Source organism: Mus pahari, chromosome 4, assembly GCF_900095145.1.
Source record: "Mus pahari chromosome 4, PAHARI_EIJ_v1.1, whole genome shotgun sequence".
Lineage (NCBI taxonomy): Eukaryota > Metazoa > Chordata > Mammalia > Rodentia > Muridae > Mus > Mus pahari.
Genome location: NC_034593.1, coordinates 67401306 through 67414175, shown reverse-complemented (window position 1 = coordinate 67414175; position 12870 = coordinate 67401306). Strand labels below are relative to the sequence as shown.

Genomic DNA, 12870 nt, shown 5'->3' with positions numbered 1-12870 from the left:
TCTCTTCCCAATGATGGCTAATTAGGCCATCTTCTGCTACATATGCAGCTAGAGACTCGAGCTCAGGGGGTACTGGTTAGTTCATATTGTTGTTCTACCTACAGGGTTGCGTCCCCCTTCAGGTCCTTGGGTACTTTCTCTAGCTCCTCCATTGGGGACCCTGTGTTCCATCCAATAGCTGACTGTGAGCATCCACTTCTGTGTTTGCTAGGCACTGGCATAGCCTCACAAGAGGCCTCTATATCAGGGTCCCTTCAGCAGTATCTTGCTGGCATGTGCATTAGTATCTGGGTTTGGTGGCTGATGATGGGATGGATTAACGGATGGGGTAGTCTCTGGATAGTCCATCCTTTCATCTTAGCTCTAAATTTTGTCTCTGTACCTATATCCTTTCATGGGTATTTTNTTCCTTATTCTAAGGAGGAATGAAGTATCCACANNATGGTCATCCTTCTTGGTTTGCCTGTGTTTTGCAAAATGTATCTTGGGTATTCTAAGTTTCTGGGCTAATATCCGCTTATCAGTGAGTGTATATCTAGTGACAATGCTCAAGGTTTCTTACATATTGTTCCAGTGCAAAGTACTTGGTTTCTTATATTTTCTTTAGAGACAGTGTCTTTCTCTGCCCTACCTTTACACAGGCTTTTCCAATCAAACCACAAGTGCATCAAGTCTTTCTTCTTTGGCTTTTGATCCTGAAGCCCACTGCAGGGCTATCTAGAAGGAGTCATAAAAACCTAAGCCAAAGCCTGAATATCATGACATTTTCTCTGCCATATTAACTAGTCTGTTAACTTGAATTCAGCCTGACACAGTCTATGGACATGAATAAAGTGCAGACAAATTATTCTTCAGAATATAATATACATTGTCTCTACTCCACTCTCAATAAGTTCTTCCCACCAAAAGCCCCATGATCACAGCTTTATTGTATTTAATTCTTTTGGAGTTTTAGTCTGCTGAGCTCCCTCCTCAGATTCCTCACTAAGTACAGGTGCTTAATTAACACTCTGTGTTTTCTCTACCCTGAACCTTCAAACTCTTATACATTTCTCCCACAGATAAGCCCCCAAAGCTTAAGACCTGCTGGGTCAGATTTCATCACAATAGCATACTTTCTCTAGTATCAGGGTTTCTGCATACTGAGGTTTTCAGTCACTTTGATAAATATATGATACACAGAAGGAAATCGTATTGTTGGTTACCAGTTTCTGAGGATTCAGTCCACAGTGAAGAAAATGGGTGCATAGTCACCATAAGATGAGAAAAACATGGCCCACTCAGGGCAAGCATGCTTCTTTTCCTTCTAACTTCATTTGACTCCATACCAGATGGGACACTATCACTACCACATTATTTAACACTCTATAATAATGGACCCTTTGACACAGCTAGAGGTGTACTTTACTATGTGTGTGTATATGTGTGTGTGTGTGTGTGTGTGTGTGTGTGTGTGTGTATGTATGTATGTATGTACCCACGAATGATGGTTTGTATATTCTTGGACTAGGGAGTGGCACCATTTGAAGGTGTGGCCTTGTTGGAATAGGTGTAACCTAGTTGGAGCAGATGTGTCACTGTGGGTGTGGGCATAAGATCCCTACCCTAGTTGCGTGGAAGTCAGTCTTCCACTAGCTGCCTTTGGATGAAGATGTAGAACTCTCAGCTCTGCCTGCTCAATGCCTGCCTGGATGCTGCCATGCTCCAACCTTAATAATAATGGACTGAACCTCTGAACCTGTAAGATGGTCCCAATTAAATGTTGTTTTTTGTAAGACTTGCCTTGGTCATGGTATCTATTCACAGCAGTAAAACCCTAACTAAGATACCAAGTGACAGATAACATTTTCCATCTCCAACACTGGTCATTTTTTATTCCACTATGATATATATAATCTGCTGTGTTTTATTAACCTTCTCTAGCACAAGAAAGGTAGTATATAACACCTCCTGACCTGAGCTTATATATCTTCTTCATTCCCTGGCACTTCCTATCAGGACCCTGTCAATGGAGAACAAACAGGTTGTTCAGGTTGTACAATGAAAGGAATAATTTGCCATAAGCCTTCGAATTTTTGTAATATCCTAATACTTAACAGTATGTACTATTTTACAAAATTATGTTGATTTTAAAAGAGTTTATGGTACCACATAAGTTAAGATTTGTAAATATAATGTTCTTTTCTATAATGAGATACCCAGTATTCAATATTCTTCCATCTTAAATTTAAATTACTATTAACTTAAAAAGTAAGTTTTATTTTCCTGATAATTAAAACCTCAAGTCCCTGACATGTGTTAATTCATTTCCTTCAGTGGCAAATTAGTTAAATGCATTAATATATTTTAGAAAAATATATTTTAAAGAATATAAATGAATGCTAAAGGTGTAAATCAGTAAGAGGCATGTGATTATTACATATGGGACCTGGGTTCCATTTCCAGACCATCAATCAATCAATCAATCAATAAAAGTGTTGTCAACTTTGCACAGGAGTTACTTAATGGATATCTGGAAATGACACTAAGTTGTACTTGAGATGACCCCTCCCTTGGGCTTCACCTTCTTCTGTCAGCAGTCCTTTTCCTGTTAAGCTGTATCATAGCAATTATACTCATGGGGGAATTATACTTTGCATTTATTGGTTTGCTTATAGCCTGTCTTTCAAAAGAAACATCAGACCAAGTGCTCTGTCTCTGTCATTCATGTTCAATCCTAAGTACCTAAGAGATTGCCTGCCAAGTAATTGGTATATAATATGTTTGTTGAATTTACTTATAATAAAATTCAGATGATCTGAAATGTCTTTAGAAAATTACCATTTATTTAAAATTTAAAATTGAATTATGTACTAGCTAATCTCTGTTAGCTTGCATGAAGTTCAAATTTCTTGCATGGTAAATAAATTACAAAATATATAATGCAATGTCATTTTGACATAACCCTTTGCAAAAACAAAACAAATTATTTACCCACCTATAACTTAATAATAAAGAAAACATCATCATACATCTGATATATTTTTAAAATGCCATCTCTTGAAATGTGAAGTTTTCCAGAGTAAATATAAAATACATTTATTCTACTTTTCCTAACTAACAAACATAAGGTGTCATTTTGCCTCCTGCTTCATGCTTATATTATCTGTTAACTTAATATGTATCCCTGATTTACATGGCCAAGAATAAACAAAACAGGCTTTGTGTTATTTTCTGTTAACAACTGAAGAAAAGAATAAAAAAAAATATAGATTGTAAAAACTTTAAAAATCCATAATCCAAATCCATCAACACAATTTCTATAGTCTTTCAAATATAAAACACTTAACAAATTTATGAACAAAATGTAGTAAATATAAATAGTATAAACTCAATCAAGCATCAAGTGATATAAATATGTGATAACTTTGTGAGCTTGATGTATGTGTGTATTTATTTATCTGTGTATGTGTCTATTTAAGTATATGTGTGTGCATACATATACATGTGTGTGAAAGCCACAGGCTAATATATCTTCCTCAATTTATTTCTACATTAATTTTTGATCCTAGGTTTGTCAGTGAGCCTGAGCTCATTGATTTAGGTAGACTGGCTAACCAACAAGTCCCCATGGATGTATCTCCTCACTGTTGGTGTTGTAGGTAAGCACTGCCACACTCAACTTGGTTCTGGGGGTATGAACTCAGGTCTTTAAATTTCGTGGAAAACAATTTAGTGACATAGCCATCTTGGTAAGAGCTATAGATTTTCAGAGTATCTATGAAAGAACAATAGTTTTACTCTGGATTGAAAGGGCTTTTTGATATGAATACACAGATGAGGCTGAGGAAATGACTGGTAAATGCAATGGGGCAAACTCCCAAAGTTATTGCTATTTTGTAGCAGGTTCAATTTCAAGAGAGAAACACTGTGAATTAACAAACAAGCAAACAAACAAGTCTCACATTTCTACTTTGAACTTTCTCCCCATCTCAATAAAAACAACCTTACAAACTTTCCTTTAAAAATCTGCTTTGGGATACATTTGTTAAGACAAGCATAAACTTGCATAATGAGGATGCTCTTGGGATGTGATGCAAGTCTGTCGCTCACCTGGGAGATGAGCTATGGGGACATCACCAGGGTTGTCTTCATCACCTGAGCCTCTGACCCTCTGAAAATGAAGAGCTCCAGCTAGTGGGCAGTGTGCACCTTTACCTCACTCAGAACTGCAGACAACAGAGTATGACCCTGAGCAGTGTGGCACCTACCTAAGACCTCCCTTTTTGCAACCCTGCTTCAAGACTGGGGAGTTTATTCTGATTATTTTCTTTAACCTTGCAAACTATTAAAAATATTGGCAACTTTCTGACCTAAAGGCTTGAAAATGAGTAACAACCTTCGATTACTTAAGTGAACTGAACTTCCTGCTGCATTTGTGCTTAAATTTTGTTACCTAGTTAGGAAAAAGAAAAACAATAATGGATTCTTAAGAAACTAATTGTCCTATTCTGCAATTTCTTCTTCTGTTAGAGACAAAAAGGAAAACATTTGCCATTGATAATACTTTAAAACTATTTAAAGTATGAGATCAGACAATGCATCATATTTAATAACATTACATATAGAGTAACAGTTCTGTTAGAACTCTGAGACCATGTACTCAAAAGTGTGCCTGCTCAACAGTAATTTCAATATAATTTAAGAGGGGCATTCACTGTAGCAAAGGGTATAAAACAGGAATGTCTATGCTAGCTGAAAAGTGACCAGGGCAGACAGCTAAACATTCATAGTGGTCTGAGGAGCTTGGCTTGTTGTGCAGGTTCAGGGTAAACCTACTCATCTTTCCAAAATTTACCATATCAGTGCATGCACGCAATCATACACAAGGTGTAAAAATATTTTATGATGTAAATAGTCATATATAAGAAGTGTATGACTCACTATCAGGTGATATAGACGAAAGAAATCTTTCTCTTATATATAGGTATTATAATAGGCAATTTTCTGACTTTTTAAAATTTCTTTAACTTTTTATCAGAAAAAATAATAGAAAGGTTTGATTTGAATTTCTTGGTTTTATATGTAAAATGTTAATAGTACCAGACATTACAAGATCACAGAAATGTTAAATGAAAAGGTGAGTTAAAAGTGACCTAAGATAAATAACAAGTATATATTTGTTTAAAATTTGAAGGATTTTGAGTGTGTGTGTGTGTGTGTGTGTGTGTGTGTGTGTGTGTGTGTGTGTACTTCTTTTCAGAGATGAATAAGTGAATCCTGCCTCCAAAAACACAGTTTCAAATACCAATAGGTCATTAATGGTTGAGCAGCCAGTGAAACTACCATCAGCGTCTCTGAGGCTGTGCCTGAGAATCATGGAGAGTTGACCTCCTCATTCCTCTGGGAGACAGCTCAGACCCTATCTGATCCTGGCTTGTGGCATAAGAATACAGATTTCAGAGAATTAGAGCACGTGAGCACAGAACACAGGCATGGTTTTCTCATGTGCATAAGGAAATAGTAGGGTTTTACAGAATAAAAAAGGCCTTTGTGGTTTTAAAAATTATAGTTAACACGTTGAAAATGATCTAGCTCTGAAAGAAAAGATAAAATAATTTTACTTTATCACATATAAGGAATGTGGTTTGTGGGTATTTTAAATTTCTTCTATATGTATAACTTAATCTGTTTAGTATACTTCCTGTAACTGTCAATTATAATGGGTACATAGAAATAAAACTCAGTGACAGAGAGTTTCTAACTCTTTTGCATTATGTCCTAGAATTGTTGGCAATGCTATGAGCCAATTGAAGGTAGAATAGTATCTCTGTATTGACATGGACACGAACTTACTAAGCAAGCACTTTACTTATAGATTTGCATAGTTTAAAACCAAAAGCTACTTTAAAGTAATATTAATTACTTGGTTTAAGAGAAAGTTCAGAAATAACTAGGATTCTTTCCAAATAATATATAAGAGACAATCATACACAAGAGTTAAAAATGTTTCATATTTGTAATAGCCAGGAAATTTCCCTTTAGAAGTATATGACTTATTACCAGAAGTTATAAAGAAACCCATTTATTTTCATAGCCATTTTTACATACAATAAGCTTCAAGTTATTTACTAGAAGTATGTATTATTGGACTTTCTGTATAACTTCTTTATGCATACCTCCATTCTCTTTACTTATTTCTACAGTAATTAATGTTTTATTGCCATTTATTCTAACAGCTTCTAAAAAACATTTTTATTCCCCCCCACACCAAAAAAAGTGAAAAAAACTAAAAGTAAAGTGTCCTCAAGTAAACCAGACTAAACAAAAAATGACAGAAATTAAGAGACACATTTACCACCAAAAGTATACATTTTATTTAGGCCTATTTTAATTACTTATGTATTAAGCAGCATGTCTTGGACTCACACCTTTCAGATTATCTTCTTTGAATGTTTATAGTAGTCCAGAAGAGATACAAACAAACACACAAACAAGCACACACACACACACACACACACACACACACACACGCGCGCACACACACACACACACACACTCACATACAGAGTCTCTCATGAAACTAACCCTCAATGACATTGCTTAATTCTTTCTCTTACAAAGCACTCATGTTCAAACTCACAGGAACCCTGGACTTATCAAAACAGTATTTTAACCCTTATAACATCATTAATTACTAAACACTAAGATGATTTAAAGCACAAAGGGATCAATTACTAAGTTATGTATACTGGTTAAATTGGAAAACTGGCATTTTCCCACAAGGGCCTTCTATGTCACCTTAAGGAAACTATACCCAAAGGACATTGGTGGCCCTGAGTCAGAGGGTGATTAAGATTGTTTGGAAGGAATAATTGGCCACCTGGCTGGCAAAATGATGGTAACTATGGAGTGTTTTTCCTAGCCTATTAGTTCACAACAAAATTTTGAGCATTATCTTATCGTATGTGCTAGTATTAGTATAGAAATTTGAAATTTGGCTAAATATGAAAGACTAATTATATATATATATATATATATATATATATATATATATATCCATTGATATATAAATAATTATATATATATATCCCTTGAAATCATAATCCTCATGTTAAATCTAAAAATATATAGATAGAAGTTTATCATATATTTATAAAACTAAATTAAATTCACCTAGCAAGTTTCTTGTATTTTATTTTTGCCTCAATGTGTTTTAGGATATTGAAAACAACATTATACACCTGTCAAAGGTCATCACTTTAAAGTGAGCTGTGTTGCACTTTTATAGGTTCTGTAATGACATAAATTATTATTTTACTAATATATCTACTGTTTGATTTTAAATATAGCTTTTGTATTGTCTTGCATGAATTAATGTTCATTGTATGATTTTTTTCTGAAAGAGCAATTAGTGAATTACCATATCTACCTGTTTTCTCACTGTCTCTAAAACTAGAAATTCTATTGCTTTATAGTGTGTATTTTATTCTCCATTGAAATAAGATCTACTAAATGCAAACTTTTGTCCCACTAAATTCTTATTAGTGGTTTAGGATACTGAAATTTCCAATAATACTTTAACTTGTATTTAAATATCATATTTTGATAAAAAATATTCCATCTGTAAGAACACTGGATATTTGTGTCTTTACATTTGGATAAGTACAGAATACTTTCTGCAAACAAAAAAAATCATTGGTATCCCAAAAATATTGAAATAAATGTAAAGTTCATATGTGGCTGCCTTTCATGCCACTTGTAGAATTAAGGTATGCACAAATGAGAGTCAAGATTAATAAATATGAAGCAACCATTATTTTACTTGAAATTCCAAAGTGAAATACTAATTTCACTATAATTAGTTTTTAAAAGAATATTTATGCTGAATAGTGATGAAAAACAATTTCATAAAACAAAGTCATGTTTATCAAAACTTCCAGGCATGTCTTCATGTGTCTTATTTATTCTTGTGGTAAATGATGTCGCTTTATGAGTCTACTTGTTCAAATTTTAATTATTTATGAATATTTAAACACATGAACTAATGACTAACATGAATCCTACAAATAATATTTGTTAACTAAGAAACAGGTGACAACGTAAGAGGATTAACTTTTGCTCGGGATAATCTGCAGCAATATGCATTTCTTGTAGCAATCCCTCCCTAGAAGCTGTGATATAAACAAAATGAAAAAAACCTCTACTCAGATGAATGACTTAAAACCATATGCACGAAAACTTCATCTCAGTAACTCTAACGTAACTATAAATGCCTAAGACATTTTAACATCCAACACATATGAACTTTACTTATTATACCCTGATGATGTGCATAGCATACCCTTAGTGAGTTCAGACAGTTAAGTAGGAAGCAGCATTACAGCTCACCTATTCTGATTACCACAAGAATTGTAATGAAACAAGCTTTGCCTTTTTCTAGGCACTCTTTCTTCTCCATCTAATGCCACTGAATGCCATGAGTGGAGAATCACACCATTTCCCAGACATATCTCATCTATTTAATACATGCGTGAACAATAGCACTATCTATGGGAAAACCAAGTAACTTCCACCATTTAGTGTTTGCTCACTATGAGCAGTCTTGTATGGTGTTTATCCGTACTGAGTTCTCCTTTCAAAACACAGATCACACTGCCAAATGACAAAAGGAATATAGCTTCACGTGAAGCCTCTTAAGTCGAAAATGTTCTCTGTTAAGCATGCAAGAGGTTAAAGATTGATGAAATAGCAAAACATCTTCTCAACCCAAGCTTACCTGCTCCACTCAGTCACCAAAGCAGTCAACACTATAATGTAAGCTGATACTATATTATTAAATCAGAGTATCTCATTTGCATTCACCTCTGACCTGAGGGGCTGGGGAGAGATGACATCTACTAGGTAACAGAAGAACAAGCAGTTCCCAACTTGGAAATTCACAGGACCTTGGGTGTGAAATTCTCACAGACTGAGTTTCACTAGTTTTATTTGCACCCGCAGCACAACAACATATGTAAATGAAGCCAGCCTGGCAGAAATAGCCCTATCCCTTCCGTCTCCCTTCCAAACCATGTTAACAAGCTCAGCAGTTTGCAATCCATGTTTCAGACGCACAAAATATCATTTATTAACCAAATAGTAGATCATTCAAATATGTTTTCAAATTAAATCCATTTTAAAGAACTTGGGAAATTTTATCACATCCATACACATATTTGTGGGCTTGATATTGAACAGTTACAAACCCAGCTACACTGGAAGTATTCATCTAAAATATTTACATTGATAAAGCAAGCCATGTCATGACATTAACTTCACAAAAACAGACAGCTCTCAACTTCCTTAATACTTTAATAATCGTGGTCTACAGTATTATTAGAAGAGCATCTCGTATTGTATCAAATTATTAATTTTTATAATTATTTCCAAAGTCCTGTCTCAAATTATAGAAATAAAAATAACTTATTTTTAAATTTTTCCATGACTGTCTGCATTTCTCACCCACTTGCAATCATTTATAACAATATTCTATTCTTACCTTATTTGAAGTAAAAAAAACAAAAAAGTCCTCCAAAAAGATTTCTAAATGATGTGAAAATATGAGTCACAGTGTAAAAAAAGAAAAAGAAAAATAATAACGATGAAAAGATCCTCTTAGGTTGGAAAAAAAATCCAAATACTTTGAGTTAAAACTACAGAAATCTCCAAAGTCACGCCTGAGTGGGCGCCCAGATTGCAAACATAGGAGTCTCTCCCACGTCCGAGTCGCACTCCTTTGTCAAGTTAAATTGGGTCCTGTGGTGAAGCGGGTCCCACTGGGCACAGAGGGTTCCAGTGGGCGTTGCCTCCAGGTGCCCAAGCAGGCGATCCCTCACACCCGGGGTTCAGCACCGACACACTGTGGACAGCACCAGCTCCGCTCACGTCCAGTTTGTCTCAGTCACTGAACAAGGCTGATTCTTGCGCCTCCTCCCTCTGCAAGAGCCAGGCTGCCCGTCAACCCCGGTGTGCCCCGCCCCCACCTCTGACGTAACTGTTTTGCATATTAACTCTCCAGGAGGTGAGGGGCGGCCCCTTAACTGGGCTTCTGATGGGTTCAGCTACCTCAATCCTGAGGAGCAGACTCGAGATTAAAATCAGTATGGGCATTGTCGGACTTTATGCTCCATTCGCGGAGCCCAGCAGAAACTAAAGGCTGCGGCGGTGTCTGCACCTCCTCCTTCCCTGGGACCGCGGATCCCGGGACTCTGCGACCTCACAGACAGCTAGGGAGACCAGGTCTCCTAGTATGGGACTCTGAGGGAAAAAAAAAAAATGCGCACCAAGAAGCCATCCAGCCCTGTCTCATGCATCAGACCCCTTTAATCTTCCAGACCAAACTTTACTCTCTCTCTCTCTCATTTGGTTGTGGATAGGTACCTGATTCAGACTTCTACTCGTATATGGGGCTCTGGGAGGGAGGCCCTGCTGCAGAAACTTGACTGGAAAAAAAAAAAAAAAATTAAAATATCTGAGTGCAGGAAGGGTATTTGAAAGCTTGTAACACTTGCCATCTCTCCGAAACAGAATTTTTTTTTTTTTTGCCATGTGACTGTTTATGATAAGCTTCATAGAATTGGAGATGCCAGGATTTTAGAAACTCATATTAATAATGCTTTGTTTGAAAGTTCTCAGCTTCAACTCCCATCGCCAAACCAAGAAACTTGTACAGTTTTTATTATGTCCGATACATCACTTGTTCTATGGAAGATGGAACAGGCTGGAAGCAGTGTCGTAGCTTTTAGCAGTTCTCTCAGTGTATGATCTTCCTTGTCCCAGGATGCTACAAAGAGGACTTTGACAAAGGAAGAGGCCCAGACAGGTCAAATCCACAGTGATCTCTGACTTAAAAAAAAAAAAAAAAAAAACACCAAACAAAAATAACACTCCAGAATCAGTCCCATACCTTCCACACAAACTTCCTACACTTAGTGTTAATTGCACAGAAAGTAGTATATAAAACTAAGCCCACGATTTTTAATTACATAAAGCTTTTTCATAAAATGTGTATCATTAAAAAAAAAAAAAAAAAAAAAACACCTACTATTAAATGTGCTATTTTCCACAGGATTGCACGAGTTCTTCATCGTTTTCCAGGAATCTAAGCTAACTTCTCTCTGGGCCCACTCCTGTGTTCCCAGCAACGTTAATTAGATGATCAACTTGGGTTTCCTGGGAAAGCATCTTTAATAGACAAAGACAATAACTCTCACATGCAGAGCAATCTGCCCTGCTTTGGTCTCCTCTGGCGACTACCAACTTTATGTTAATATATAAATGGCAAATGTTATTTTGAGCTGCTCATTATGTGGACGTACATGCGCGCGTGCACACAGATTTATTGTTCCTGTTCCTGGTACACTTTTAATGACTGTTTCAGACACCATGGCAGGAAATGAAAGGTAATTCATGGGAGCAGGTGGGTATTGTCAATTACAATTACAACAGAGCCCGTTGAATAGCCTGCCCTTAGGCTGGTGGTGGAAAGAGAAATAACCCAGACATTGCTTTGATGTCCTTCATGCTATGCCAGTCAGAGAAGATTTGATAGTCTACTGCGGAAATACATAAGACACTTTATATAGTCTCGTAAGAGTCCAAGAAAACCTATGGCAATTATTTAATCAGCATTAATTTTCAGTTCACTCCAGTAATAAGACATTAAGGGTAGGAATCCAAATGAGGCAATCATAAAATTATTCAAAGTCTAAAGAGGGTGGACTGAGAAAATTCCAAATACAAAGGTGGGACGCTAATTGTTTTCTCATCATCTCTAAAAAGAACAGAAAAGAGCAAAGGAGAGAGAAATAGGAGAGCAATAGGAAGTAGAGCAGTTCTGAGACAAGCACAGAGACACAGTCACCAAACAGGCATTACAAGCTCTAGCGCATCCTCCAATGGAGCAGCCAGGGGGAGGGGGTTGTTTGTTTACATTCTTTAATGTCCTAATGAAATGTGGTGACTTTCAAATCGTTCTGACACTTTTGTGACATATCTGGGGTTTTTTGGTTAACATAGAATATAAATAAAAACATCTGAAATTGATCTCTTTTAATGTCTACAATTCTTTAAAGTACAAAACTTCACGACGTTTCCGCTGAGTAGGATGATTTTTGCATCTGTCTACTACTCCTGTGAAAACAGATCTCAGCACAAACAGGCTGGGAGATGAGGCGAGGGCAAGAGGAAATTGAATGAAGGACCCTATGAGAAGGGAAGGATGGTTCCTCTACCCAGGGAAAACTAAGAAGATGCAGATTGGAGGCCTCCTGTCTAGTCGTTGTTTATGTAAGCATATTAATAGTATGTATGGGCACACATGGTCATGATAAAGCTCAATGTGAGTTCAGATAACTTTTGACTCCCAAGTGTCATATTATCTCATTTTCAAATTATAATTCTTTTATTGTATATACTATCCCAAAATTATAATTATTTTTGCATATATAATATGCCAAAGTTGTAAATGCTTTAAGGAAAGCAGTGATATATGGTTTGTTTATGTTTTATTTCTGAGTCTTGTACTGGCTAGATTTTAGTTAGTTAGTAGTTGTTTGTTTGTTTGCTTGCTTGTTTGACAGGAGCTAGGGTTATCTGGCACTAGGGAATTGCAAGGCTGTAATTCATTTTCTTTTTGAATGACGTTGTGATGTGAAAGGGCCCAGCCCACCAAGGGTGAAATCACTTCTGGACTGGTAGTCATGGGAAGCATAGGAAGGTATGCCAAGCAAGCCAGGGGGAGCAAGCCAGGTCCCTGGAAAGCCTCTCTGCTTCCGCTCAGCCTCCAGGTTCCGGGCCTGTGGTTTTACCCTGACCTCCCGCCATAATGGGCTACAACTATGAGCTGGA

The 12870-nt window shown here is 36.4% G+C and overlaps 1 protein-coding gene across 1 annotated transcript in view; it reads right to left on the bottom strand.

Annotated features, from left to right (window-relative positions):
* The window catches only part of Fstl5 (follistatin like 5), a 592626-nt gene extending 582403 nt beyond the window's left edge, over positions 1-10223 (bottom strand). The window contains exon 1 of the mRNA XM_021196212.1: positions 9521-10223. The gene's annotated coding sequence lies outside the window, so the exon portion shown is untranslated. The remainder of the gene's footprint in view (positions 1-9520) is intronic.
* Between the last annotated feature and the right edge of the window lie 2647 nt (positions 10224-12870).